The 14,303-nt window shown below is 43.6% G+C and overlaps 1 protein-coding gene across 5 annotated transcripts in view; it reads right to left on the bottom strand.

The window, feature by feature from the left end:
• Positions 1-14,303, bottom strand: part of ERBB4 (erb-b2 receptor tyrosine kinase 4) — a 538,439-nt gene that overhangs the window by 248,469 nt on the left and 275,667 nt on the right. The window contains exon 1 of one of the 5 annotated variants that reach the window (XM_021398692.1): positions 8,836-8,918. The exons of 3 other annotated variants lie outside the window; for them this stretch is intronic. The gene's annotated coding sequence lies outside the window, so the exon portion shown is untranslated. Of the gene's footprint in view, positions 1-3,423; positions 3,546-8,835; positions 8,919-14,303 lie in introns of those variants that run through there. One more of the 5 variants, XM_021398693.1, reaches the window with a different exon arrangement.

Genomic DNA, 14,303 nt, shown 5'->3' with positions numbered 1-14,303 from the left:
ATTGGATTTAGTGGAGTAGAGAGCCTCCAGTATTCAGGTTTATATTGTTCCTGGGTCCGCAGAAGGGTCCCTTAACTTCATGCAGCATCTGTGAACACCACAGTTTGAACTGTGCAAAGGGCATAGCTGAATCCTGTCCCTGCAAACTAGCAAGGGGAGAGGAAACAGGTGACAAGGAACACCTTAACCTATCCTGATCCTATTCTCAGAAAGTACAATGGGGCTTTCCAGCCTGCAAAGGGGAAAGGAGAGCACTACAAAATGAACTCGTATAAGGAAAAGGAGTATGATCTCTAGATCATACTCATAGGAGTATGATCTCTGTTGGTGGCACGGCTCCTTTCCAAAACTGCTTTTGGAATAGATGAAGACAGTAATTCACTAGGATGAACACCTCTGAAATAGGTCTGAAAGGTGGGAAGCGTTAGTTGTGGAGACTTTTCCTTCTCCCTCACACAATGCATGTGGCTTGGCCAGTTTGAACTGTGCAGGACCTGCCAATGAAGTACAGAACTGCTGTTCGCACTCGGACGGCCTGATAAGTGTCTGAGCTTACTGTGTCACCAGTGATAGCATGCAGACACAAATTCAGCCTGCAAGATGCACACAGGGGAGTCAACGTAGATGCAGGCATACAGGCTCATTCCAGCTGCCCTGGGGAGCAGTCTCCCTGACCTCACTGCAGCACCAGGTTTGCATGCACGCAGCTCTGTGCCTGCAGTCCCTGCGGCTCAGCCCATGCTCCATTAGGTGTTGCTCTGTGTCTGCAGCTCCGGCAGGGCCAGGGTCACCAGCCCAGCACCAGCAGCCACAGGTGTCCTTGGGCTGAGAGCAAGCGCCCAACTCAAGAGTGGGAATTCCTGAAAAAGGCCCTTCTCTTTGCTTAGCGCTCTTGTTAAGAGGTATCTATTTCTGAACAGATTACAAACAGCAAGGACAGTTGTTATCACATTTAAAAATAGCCCCATAGGAAGGCTTAACCTTTCCCTGGCCAGCAGCAAATTCTAAGTGCTACTCCTAGATCAAAAAGGCAGTTATTTAGCAGATCTTACACAGGGAAGAATGGCTCAAAAACATCTCCATGTGAGATTCCTGCAGGAGATTCTCACCCCACCTAACCCTGAGCCTGTGCCCAAAGGACAGTCCCAGCACCTAAGTCAACAACCACATCCCCAGCTCATTACAAGGCTGCAGCCATACTTGCTGCAGCGCTTCACCATTCACACTTAATGTGTCTGTAAACGTAAGGGAATGTAGGAGAAGCTCCTTGTGTTTCGAGCCCACTGTACCTTGCACTCATCTGGATACATTAGCAAAGGCAGCACCCTGACCAAGGGCTGTGCACACAGTGCTTGCACCACTTACAGTGGGAAGGGGATACCATCAAAGCAGAGCACGGTCACTTTCATCTGTTAAATAAGCCCCTCTCCTATTGGAATTAAAGTGATTGTACAGTCTTACACAACTCTACCCCCAGGAATCTAAAGGATTCTCTAAGTGACACCAGTCACGGTGCTGCACAGCCCTACTTCCGAGCTTGGTGTCAAGTACCAGGCTCACATGCATGGTGGGATGCGCACAGTGCGTGCTCACACACACAAGGACATCCGCAGGGTTGGGAACCAAAAGGAAGCGCTGCCCAGCCCCACAATCCCGGAATTCCTGCCAGACCCATGCGTTGCTGCTTGGCCAAACAGTTAAACCCAATCTGCCAGCTTGCCGGGTGAGCAATGTGAGCCTGCATCTGAAGCCAGTACGCAGTCTTCTCTGCTCTTCTTGCTCTTTACATTAAATATGATGGAACTGCATGCTGAAGGACTATTTAAAATACCTTCCCAAGAAGTCTGAAATAACTGCTTCCCTTCCTGTGATCAGAAGTTAGAAGGCCTTCGTGAACCACGAGTTTAAAAGCATGGTCCTGCCCAATACTGCAGGAAGCACAGTGAGGCAGCGCATGCACAAAAAGCCCTGGGACACAGGCAGTCTAGCTTCAGGAATTTCAGTGTACATCTTTTCTGGATACTACTTTATTTTTAATTACAGCCTTCATATTTCATACATCTATGCCTTTCAGGAAGAATATATACAGAAAACGGAGAATACTACATGTGAATCATAAGTATGCTTTTAACACGTACGTAATTTTTTTAATTGAAGCATTATCCATCACTCAAAGTGTGCATAGGTACATAAACAGAAACCTTTCTTTTGGGGAAATCTTCACCTTTCTCAATTCAGATGATAATAACACAATTTTCAGGGAGCAGATCACTGAAGGATGTGATATTGTATAAAGACATTCTTCTTTCGAATCACTCTTTTCTCAGGGGAAATGTAAAACAATTTATGAAACTCAAAATATAATAGCCTAATGATGAAAGGTCTCATCTAAAGTCAATGGAAAGAGTCAATTGATTTCACTTTGCACTGGATTTATCTCAGTGTGTCACTGCTGCAGGTGCCGCAGCCCTGCCACAAACATGGAGCAGCACTGGTGCAGCCCAGGGCTGAGAATGGTCTCCATAATAGATGCAAGAGAGCAAGAACAGATGAAAGCAAGAATGGCCTTTGCACACATGAATGAATTTAACAGGACACAGCCTTATTAAACTAGGTACAGAAACACTAATGGTCATACAGACAGTATCAGAAGAAACTCATACCTCTGATCATGAAATGCCTCAATGCTCCAAGGTCTCCATTTCTAACATATCTGTAAAACTAGGCCAGAAACATGCAAGCAGTCTGCTTTGTATGTTCTGAAAACATGTTCTCATGTTTTCAAGAGCATGAACTCTACAATCAGTGACAATGTTGAAGTATTGGGGTGAAGTCTGGCTACCACCCATTTCCTACGCTGGAATACAACCTACGCGCTGCCCCTGCCCTCCTGCTGCATCCCACTCCAGGAGCAGAAGAGAAAAGAGAAAGGCACATTCCTGCTATCAGCAGACCGTGCTACAGGTGTCTGACACTGCAACACGAGCAAGGGACTTCTTCCTTTCTCCCGTGCAACTTCAGTGCTATTCTGGGACAGAGCTCGGTGCTCAGCAATAGCATTGGTGACATGCAGGAAATAGCTCCCATGGCAGTAATCTGAGCTGGCTGCTTGCACAGGGATTTTCTGTTTGTCCCTCTTTGGAAGATAAGTCTCTATTCTGAGATACCAGCGGTAAAATATATTGGGCTGGCCACTGGACTGCACTGGATTAAACTAGTTTTGAGTCATTTGTGAATTTGTAATCCCTCTCATACAGCCATACTTACCCTATCTCCACATTGCTGTGGAAACTGAGGAACGTTTAGAATCCTGTTGCTTATTTTTGGGAAAACTGTTTGCAGGAGTTGGTGTCCTCCCACAAGTGATACCTTCATTGCCCATACGAGTTTACAAGAAACATGTTATTGTCATTAAGTACTTACCCTACAGAAAGGTGGTCAGTATGCGCATGAGGCGGTGTCCTGGCAGCCTCACAGCAAAACTTGCTTTTAATAATGCACAGGCTAAGTTTGCTCTACTGACTAAACACAAAGTCCAGTGCAGAGACGCACCATGCCAAAGGCTGTACAGCAAATGGGTGTGCATGCCCACAGCAGCAGCCAAGCCTCGGGAGCCTCAGGCCTGGCACACCTGAGCGCAACCTCTGCAATGTCCTCACCGCAGGCAAGGTGATTTGGGACTGGACTCTCAAGTGGCTATGAGCATATATGCAGCCTTATTGAGCCATAAATATGCAGAGCAATGTGCTCAGGTGATTTCCAAGTTCACTAAGTTTTATGAAATCTATTTCTTAGCCAAACAACTGCAAATGAGCAGTGTCTGCTGACATTTTTTTATTACATTTCTCCTTACTGTGTTTTTGTGGGAAATTGTTTTCCCAATCAGTGTTACAGTAACAGAGACTGTTAAAGAAATTCACCTAAAGAAACTAGAGAGAAAAGATGTGACCGCCTGTGCCTGTGAAATGGGCTCCTTTTCATTTTTCAGTGCAGCTTTAAGACCTGATTAAAATAATAAACCAATACAATGATCAATTCAGAGAGTGGAGAAACACGTTTGCCAGACAACGCCTGCAGCCATGCTGCTGAAATAAATCAAAGTAATGGCAGAGCTGAGAAAGGAGCAGTTTAACCTGAATGTTGTACCATGTATTCTTGAAATTTATGCTTTGCAGCGACACTATTAAGCATTTTTAGACCATACTGATGAGGAAGAACATACTACCAAGGATATTCTTTCCCCTAGTTACATTCAATAACAGCCCAAGCTACTTGATTTATTATTTTTCAATTACCCCTCTGTCACAGAAGTGTATCCTCCCCCAGAAACACCCACGTTGGCACATTTCTGTTAACGTGCAGCACCTTCAGAAAGTTTTCAAAGAGTGCTCAAAAACCCAGTGTTTAAAAACAAGGTATGTTTATACTACTCTCCCATTTATTTCGGTTAATTGTGTTGTATATGTAATTGCCCAAGAGCAAGGCAGTGGAATACGCATTTCTTTTCCATTTCTAAGGGCTTTACCACAGGGTCACCCACTCAATGAACATCAGAGACCCACAGCCACGTCCTCCTTCCCCCTCATACATCACTTGTGATCTGGCAGGCCCTGTTAAGCACTTGGAAGGCAGGCCTACCGTGGGGTTAGCAGCTCATTAAATGCTGCTCCTCAGAGCTAATAAACGCGCATTAGCTGAATCCTACATCGCAAGTGACTGGCAAAGCTGAGCCCTCCCTGCTGCATTCCCTGGCCGTCACACAGCATGGTGCGCTGCAGTAATTAATGCAAAAACACATGCTAATTCTGTTGATATTTGATATAGAGCAGCGTTGCCTCAAAGTGGTTGTCAAAATCATGTTTGCCGATAATAAACTGTTCCTATGCAAGTGGATGCTGCAGCCTCCAGCCGCAGTGTTTATCATATTACAGTGTTACAAGCACTCAACTCTGAATATTCACGGTCAGAAATTAAGTGATATTTTTTGGAAGCTAACAATAGTTGATGCTGAGCATCTCTGGGTTTTGGCAGTGCTTTAGGGTGTCTGAGAAATAAAAAGCCAGATACACGATCCATTTCTAAAACAGTAACTGAAAGCCAGGCACCTAGCAGGTCATGTTTGGGTACCAATATAAAACCTCCATCCACACATACAAACTGTATATTGGTAGGGTTTAAAAACCAACAAACAAAATACTTGGGAAACCACCACTGTATCTCAGTGCCTCATTTTCAGCACTCGGCTTTCTACACCTAAGCAAATAACAAAATCAAAATAAGAGGATGCTATTTACTCTGGGGATGGTTCTAAGGCCTGTTTACAAACAGAAAGGTCCACTTTCCTCCGGACTGTGTTTGTCAAATGCTCTGAAAAGATTCACTCACTGTTTTAAACAAACTGTAAGCAGGATAAATCAGATTCAATGCCTGAAATGTCCATTTGGGACAGAGTCATCAAGGAAGAGGATGGCACACAGAGCAAAGAGCTACAGCTCTTCACAGCAGTCAGAAGATCAGAAGAGGAGTGTTCCCAGAGGAGTGGTTTTCCTACCTCTCCAGGATATCTGACAGATCAGAGTGTTATCTGAGTGGCTGGGAACTATCCCACAGCCTTTAAACAAGCGCTATACTTGCACATACAATGCAGTTTTATTTATTTGGCTCGATGTCAGTCACTAGATGGTAGCAGAAAAGGCACAGCAGGGAAAAAAGCAGAAGACGGCACAGACTTTGAAAAGCCTGAGATAAAGCTCATAAAAGGTGCCAAATGTGCCATTCATTTTATGGGTCTCCATCAGTGTATTGACCATCTTGTATACTTGCCTTCCAGTGGGTCCTGTAAAGCGCTAAAACATCATTCTCAGAAACAGAACAGTTACTAAAATTATGAAACAGAAGCTTTTCATAAAGCAGGTTCTTTAGGAAGCCAGTCCTACACCCTCTCATTTCTCCCCCTGACACAGACATGGTGTTGCCCTACAGACTCACTGTCCCAGAGCAATGAGTCTGTGCCTTTCACTTGCTATACAATTTTAATCTTAAAAAGGGGTCCTTTTTTGTCACTCCTTTGTTGGTAAGGAATGTACGGTTCCTGTCCCAAACCACGGTTTCTCACAGCAATCCCTTGGACAAACACGTTAATTAAAATGTCATTATGACATTTCTTTCTGCGTGAGATCACAGTTTTGTTTTTAAGAAGAAAGCAATGGCAAGGTGGGAGAAAAGCAGAAGCGGGCTGTGGGATGATAAGAGCACTGCTAATTACACTTTTCACCTGCCTGCAATACTGTGATACTGCTGAAATGCAAGCACCAGATCCAGCACAAGCAATAGGCATAAGCAACAGCATTGTGTTTGGGATCTTGGACATAGTCCAGCTCCCTGTGTTCCAGAACCACTGATCTGGATGACTTTAGTAAGTCGTTCGTGCCTTTCAGCTCTTAGTCGCAAGGTGTGGACAGAAGACAGAGATTGATTTAATGGAGAATGAATGTAATGCTCTGCAAGTAGCTTAGACTGCATCAATTAATCAATTATCTGAGTACATTCCACTTTAGGATATTCATCACTATTCTAATCTTTAATCAACTGCTTGTTCCACACACTATGCAGCTCCTGAGCTTCCATCTGTGAGAAGAACAATATTCACTTTGCAAAGGAAAAACACCTCTTCCAGTGCCAACCATGACAAACAAGAAGCGAGCTGACCATTATATAATGTGACCCATCTTGTAACCAACAACTACAGATGGTGCTGGCACTCGCTGCGGCTTCAGTTGATACAAACCTTAAAAATATTTATTGCAGATTGGTAGGAGTAACTGATCTGAAGAAGATTTTCACCTTCACCTTGGCACGTGCAGAGCCAACTTCTACAACCAGCTGCATTATTTCCTTAAGTCAGAAGTGCTTTCTAGCTGTGATTTTTTATTTTTTTGTTTTTTGCAAAGGAGGAAGAAAGTTTGAAAACTCTTTGTATCACCACCAAGTATCACTACATTCTCCCCCTCTTCTGGCTTTGGTGTCAGCTAACTCTATTCCCAAATGAACCAGCCCACCCCACCAAGGCCTGATCCCAAGCCTAAGGGACCTCTCCGTTGACGTCAGCGGGTGTCAGAGCACATCTGCAACTGCTTTTGTTCATTATTTGATCCATATATTGTGTAAAATGAGTCATCTTATTGAGGCCACTCCAAGTCCTATCAGTCTCATCGCCCCACAACAATTTCATATGGTTGTTCACAATGTTCTCTGAACCACCACCACCATCTAGGAGCTGTGGAAGGTCTTTCTGCAAGACGACCACTTCATTAGTATGCAGTGAAGGAGTCCTGGTGACAGAAGACAAAGGAGTGTCTTGGGAGGGGAGGAAAGGAGAGATCACAGATTGAAGGTAAGTGGATCAAAAAGTATCTGCAATAGTGAGAAAAATGCATTTGTTGATAACAAATTTGGTGCTTGATGTGCATACATACTTCATTATCTAACTTCTAATCAAGAGCCCGGATTTATCCTTCAGGGTTGAGAGACAGAAAAGCTTAAAATGGTCGGTGACCACAGAAAGGATTAGCACATTATTATCTTTTTAATCCACAACATTTACTTTTTCAGGATTTACCGGAGCTAATACAAAAGTGATTAGCGCTCTGTTTTTGCCAAAATAAGAGGTTGTTTATGACTCCATTCCCACACATGGCCTGTAAAAAAACCGATAGCATTGACTGGAAAGTGGCCAACAACAGAAAGTTTCATCAGCGACGAAATATTCACAGAAATAGATTTGACTTGTGCAAGTCCTAATAATTACCTGGATCTCCTAAAAGTAAAGCACAAGTATGTTACATTACACCACCCTGCAAGCACACAAAAGGTGGCATGGAGAGTCCTATAGCATTCTTGCCTTTGCTAGACATATGCTATTTTTAAAAACGTGGGATAACCAGCCCCAGCATTCCAGGATCTTAGTCAACCCTCAAAAAGTCATGACAAAAAAATGCTGAGACGTTAAAAATAATCAATGCTATTTTTTGTACGTGCATTCCAGCTTCTGAGAATTCAGGATTCACGCTTTTCATTTTTACTCCAGATTTGTGGTGGCAGGAAATAGATATTTTTTCTGAAAAAAAAGTTGAAATTCTCAGGCCATCACAAAACTTGAGCGCCCAAGGTTTTAAGAATTGTCAAAAATCGACTTACTCAAGCCACGTAAGTCAAATTGTTAACCTTTTTCAGAATAGCCTAGGAATCTGGGAGTTCAGGATTGCGTGTCCCACCCTTTCCAAACCAGACTCATGTTCCTAGAGGACATACTATTTTAAAAGGCATTTAGATGGCTAAATCCTAATATTTGGAGTTAGCTGGTTCTCTACTTTTAAATACGTGGCACTCCCTAACTTTGCTTTTCAGTTATATCTGAAATACTGCAACAATAGCAATAAAGCAGAACAATGATGGTAAACTGAAAGGATTGACAGCTAAACACATTTAGAAAAGTAAAATGTTCCCATCATTTTATTTACTCTGAGCAGTCATGTTTGTGTGTGCATTTGGAACAGGCTTAGAGAAGCAGAATTTGTTCTTGTCTTGGATTTCAAGCAGAAGCGAGTCTCCTGTATCTTCTACACCAACCTGCAATGTCTTCAGGAAAGTTTTGGTTACTTCCCTAAGCCTCTCTAATGCTTATCAGAATCAAACTATACTCCAAAAGTCTAACAACTGAATGCTACCAGTCTTTAAATAGTAGTAAATTTTAAGTTCTTCAAAGGCAGTGACATTGAGACATCCTTTGCTCTTGAAAGTGGCAAGAAGTTAAAGAAGGCAAATAGCACAGCTTACCCCAGCAAATCCTGAACTGCCATAGCTTTGCCTTGAAATCAATCCTGTTTGGTCTGCGATAAGAACAACAAGCAGTATGTGCCTTCACACACACAATCAGCCAGAACTCTTACTGCACCTAGTATTTTAAAACACGCCCTTAGTGAATTTGCAATGAATACCTCTATTAAGACTCTCCAACACATGAATATTTCCCTCTCTAAAAAGAGGCTAAAATTCAAGGTGAAGAAATTTAACTGTGGGGCTGATTACTCCAGTACCTCCTTCACCTTGAGCCTGAAAGGACAAAAGACAAACTTGTGAGAGCTTTTTTTTCTTCCCCAGCTTGAAGTACAGATCAAATGTGAATTGCTACAGAACTCTGAGGCGGATTAGGATTTCAAAATGTCTTGTTCTCATTTAAAAAGGTTATGTCTTTACTGCAGTCTCAGTATCTCAAGTAGAAGTTCTGGGCTGGCTTCAGACCACTTAGATCTCTTACTGTGAACAGTGTGACTCTGGTAGTGTGGAGATGACTTTTGGCCTGCAGCCCAAATGTTTACTTAGTATCTAGGGAAGCTTTGTGGCCTGCCTGGGTTTCCTTCCTCCACTGCCAAGTGCAGCTGAGCTGGGTTTAACTCCCTGGCTCCCACAATGCAAACACGTGCTTTAGCACTTACACAGAAAAGACAAAGGATAAAACAACCCTCAGGCCACAGAAATACAAATATTTTAATATATGAATGACATCAGCAAATACCCTTCTTCTGCTCACTAGCAGGTACCAAGGCTGCTATTTTCATCTTTAACTCCACTAGCTGCTTGCAAAACAGCATGTGTGCTGCGTGTACTAGATGTTCCACGTCAGCAAACACCTTGGTCAACCACACACACTCACACACCTCTCACCTTTGGAGAAGGCTGGTGCTGGACTAACACTTGGTGCTTGTGCTGCGAGCATGCTGCCCGCTCAGTACTAACCTTCCTTCTCCCTCCTTGGTCCTGGTGGAAGATGCCTGACTCAAAAGGGAGTTAGTTCCCTTGTGCTGGGCAGCTGCTAGGTAGCTCATCATCGCCACAGCTGCCCACTGGGGCCAAGGAGGTGCTAGAGCTGCCTCTGTACAGCGAAGGTAAGAAAACATCTAACGGATTTAAACTATATTTAAATAATTTGTCACTCTCCTTCCAGCCCCTACCTGCATTTCTGACTCACATCTGCTTCCACTAGGATCATTTCTTGTAGAGCAAGGATTTTAAGACAATAGTCTAAAAAACCCTGGCAAGGATGTGGGTAATACACTTCCCAGTCACACAGCAGACAGGTGGAAAACATGATACAAGAAGAGTCAATAGCTGCTTGTTATCACACTCCCTCTGAACTGCAAAAATGTCTTAGAGAGCTGTGAATTACTCCCCTATTGTTCTTGCTATATCATTATTTTGAAGTGGTTCATGCCAGTGCTATTTGGTTGCCTGCTTTGTTTGCTTTATCAGTTTGCTAGGTGATGTATAATTAAAAAAGCCCTGTTTTACCACCTCACTCACAGATCTCTTTAGATAACACAACAAATGTGACAGCAAGAGAAACACAAAATAAGCTTCAACTGCTGCAGCTTCCCTCTGAATTTATTGGAACTTTCCCTTCTGGGATACGTGTCTCTCATCAGAAATGGCTCTGTGCTACAAAAGCCAGTATTTATTTCCCGCTGACATCAGTGAACACGACGGCTCGTTGACATAAGGAAGCACAGTTTCAGACAGCAGGTGAGACTGGACGACACTCCCCAAACACTCACAGTCTGCAGCTCCTGACAAAGCCAACCAGGAGGTACGTCACGTTTGGAGATACACCTGGAGATTGCCATCACAGATTAGAGCTGGACAGTAAGATGCTGTGCACAGATACTCCACAAATGCTTGCTCCAGTGAACAAGCTCTGCTCCTCCCCCCCACTGGCACTCTCTTTCACCCTTTCAGCCTCAGCAACCAGTACTGCCAGCTGCTCCATCACTTCCGCCAGTCTCCTGGAGTCTCCATCTCTGACCTCTCTTCAGCTTGTGAAACAAAACTTGCTGATATCACCTCTGCTGTCACAGCCGCTTTGTCTGTCACTGCATCTAGAGCTCCTGCCCAGGCTCTTCTCAGGCCTTGACAACACCACCTTTCCTTCAAATAAAAATCACTCTTCACCCTTCACAGTTTCCTTCCAAATTCCACTTCTCTAACTCATCACTCTAACTATGCTTTTTTCTTACCCCTACGCTTTGTGCTTCCTTCTTATCACATCAAATAAAAGCAACTTTTGTTCATTCCCAAGATCTTCCAGGGCCAATCATTCTCTCATACACTATTTATGCCTTCTCCCACCTTCAATAAGCCCGTCATGCCACGTTTCATCACACACAAGACATTCTGAAACATCTTTTGTTCTTTCTTCTGTGCTGTTTCTCATACAAAGATGTGGACAGCCAGCAAGTTATCTCATTGACCTCTTTCAAACACTTCTCTCAAATCTTCTTCGCCTTCGTACAGAAGTGAAACTTGGCATCCCCGCTAGCTGTGGCTGTGCAGAACCAGTATTACCCATAAGAAGCTGCAGATTTGTTTTACCTATCACTCTGAGACCATTGGTGGCCTCCTGCCTTAGACACACTGAGCTATATAGGGTAGGGACCCTATGACCAGGAATTTAAGTGCTGCTTATAGATGAAAAAAAAATGATGACCCCTATGTTTCAGAGAAAAAATAGTTGAAGTCCGTGGATTAACATTTATAAAGGCTTACATTTACTTACAAACTCATTACTTAAAATATGAACACTGTCCCTAACATAGAAATGTCTGGACAGAAACACTTTTCTTAACAAGTAAGAGAAATCTCAATGTTTATCAAGAGTAGTTTCAAGAGGTTGTGCTGTTGCCGTTTGATAGTATTATATTGCCAAGCCTTAGTCATGTCTGGTAAAGCTATGTGACAAATAGTTAAAACACATTCCTGTAAGCCATTTTGGGAGCAAAGAGCAAAACACATACATCTCCTCTTACCCTTGCTCCACTGCTGAATAATAACTTATGAACCAGCAATTTGTGAACCTGCGAAGATTTGCACACCAGCAGTTATCTTCTACGCTTTATCTTTAAGGAACCTGAAGGTGAAACGTGGCCCTCGTGGCAGGCAAGTGGTCAGTTCAGAAAGATGATGGGTTAGATTTCAGTTCTCTTCCACTGGAGCTGGTTTGGTCACAGTCTTTGGACATACTAGTTTGGGCACTTTAGATTAGCTCATGGTGGCCAAGATAACAAGAGCCTGCAAGCTTAAGGGTTGGAGGAACTCTGGTGTACAGGACAAAGAGTATGGAAGCCCAACCAAAGCTGAAAGACATTGCATGGCCAGAGAAAAAGCTCTTATGCAAATTGCTGGCTTCAGGGGCATGAAGCAAGATTGTACAGTAGTAGGTTTGCAAGCATTTGTTTCTTCTGCTCTCTCCAGACATTAGACAGCAGTGCATATGAGAGCAAAAGGATTAAGCAGTCTTTTTCCAATCTCTGCCTTCCAGAAATAAGATTGATACTAAGCCATGTCAGCAACCCTAGTACCACTTCAAGTTGAAAATATGGACAAGGTTAGTAAGGCACCACAGCATCGCAGTCAGCAGGGCAAGAGGCACATTTTTCCCCTTCAGCTGCATCTCATTTTCCCCTAAGTTGTCACGTAACTCTTGGTCAAAACAGTAGCAACAAATAAGGAAGGCCTATGCCTCACACAAGGCTTGCACTGGTTTAACTAAAATCAGTTTTGAAGTCAAATCAGTTCAGCAGGTATGAAATCCCATGTGAATCCACTTAACTTAGTGCACAGACATCAATTTAGCTCATCTGAGTTGCTGCAGTAGGCTAAATCAATACAAGGCGCTTGTAGATGGATATAAAAGTACATTCACGTGGGGTTTGTTTCAATTTAGCCAGTTGTGTTAGGCAGCAATTTTAGTTAAACCCAAGTAAGTTTTCTTTGCAGGCTATCGTTAAACCCTAGATTATGACACTAATTACCCATATCAGAAAGGAACTCACACATCTCTGAGCAGGCTACCCAGCATCTCTGCAGCACATCCCACATCAGATAGATGTGAAACCTGCCATCGAAACCTGGTGTCACCAACCTCTCACTGCTGGGGCAGCAACACCACCAACATGCAGAGCCAAGGCACATCATCACCACTCACATCTCATATACTGAAGCAAAAGGGAACTGGCAACCTCCAACATGCTGCAAAATGTGCAGCATCCTTCTTCTAAACTACACAAGCTCAGGAGTCAGCAGCAGCAAAGGAGCTTTCTCATGCTGCTCTTGAAAAGGCTTCCTATTTGGATACCAACAACAGACAGGAATAAGAGTTTTGACATGGCTTTGTAAGGCATGGCCAAACAACACACTAGCTGGCTGTAAGCCAATGCTCACAGGGAGACTAAGCTCCAGTCTGAAAGCCCTTTGCAGCCACAACACTCTCAGTGTGCCACAAAGCACATCAACTCTCCACATCAGTGCATGGAAAGGGAGATAGAAGCTCCAACTCCATGTGCCCAGCTCCTTCCTCCCCTCTATAAACCCATGGCTGGCCCTTGACAAGGTTATAAAGCTTATCTGAAGCTGGCCAGACTGGACTTCATCCCTTCCAACCCTCCTGTCCTCAATGAGAGCATTCTTTCCACATTTCTTAGTTTCCTCGAGGATTGATACAGTGAGGTAACCTGTGACAACCTGTCCCCATACGAGCTTCATCTCCTCACAGAAACATCCAAAGAGAAATAAATGGAGGACTACCGACACCAGGAAAGGATGTGGAAAAGAAGAAGAACTAGCATACAAGGCTGCTGGAGGGTATTCTTCATGGCCAGGAAGCAGGTGCCCCTTCTGACCCACCTGCTGCGCCAAGCAAGCCATAATCTGCCCCATCCAAACACTGTGGATGGAAAGCGCCCTGAGCAGAGAAGCATGCAGCACCACGGCCACTTCTCTCTGAATCAAAGCAGTAAGGTTGGATAGGCCACTGACAAAATAGCGATTGCAATTATATGCTTTTTCTATTTATTAACAGATTAATGTTTACATCCAACTGCTGCTACCAGCCTGAAGGGGAAATGGAGCAGAATGAGGTCACCAGAGGTCACAGCTCATTCAACACATCAGTACAGTCAAATCTGCTCAGCAGAGCTTTGATTACTTCTCCAAACTTCAAGGCTGGTTTGTGCTAAGATTTTACTTTTTTTTAGAAAGCGAGCAATAAAAGGCTAAAGCCAAGGCCATGTTAAGATATTAATAAATCTCTCAGCTAGCAAAAATATTATCTTTATTTGGGAAGCTGAACGCTTCTGAATATTAAATCAAAACCATTCAGCTCTCTACACCCAGAAGTCTCACTCCTGGATGAAACTGGGGCTGTGGTGAGATTTAGTGAGCTCGCACGGGGCTAACTGCACAGCCCTTGGGAT

Source organism: Numida meleagris, chromosome 5, assembly GCF_002078875.1.
Source record: "Numida meleagris isolate 19003 breed g44 Domestic line chromosome 5, NumMel1.0, whole genome shotgun sequence".
Classification (NCBI taxonomy): domain Eukaryota; kingdom Metazoa; phylum Chordata; class Aves; order Galliformes; family Numididae; genus Numida; species Numida meleagris.
Note: the sequence above shows the minus strand (reverse complement) of the source record. Positions and strands in the feature narration are given on the sequence as shown.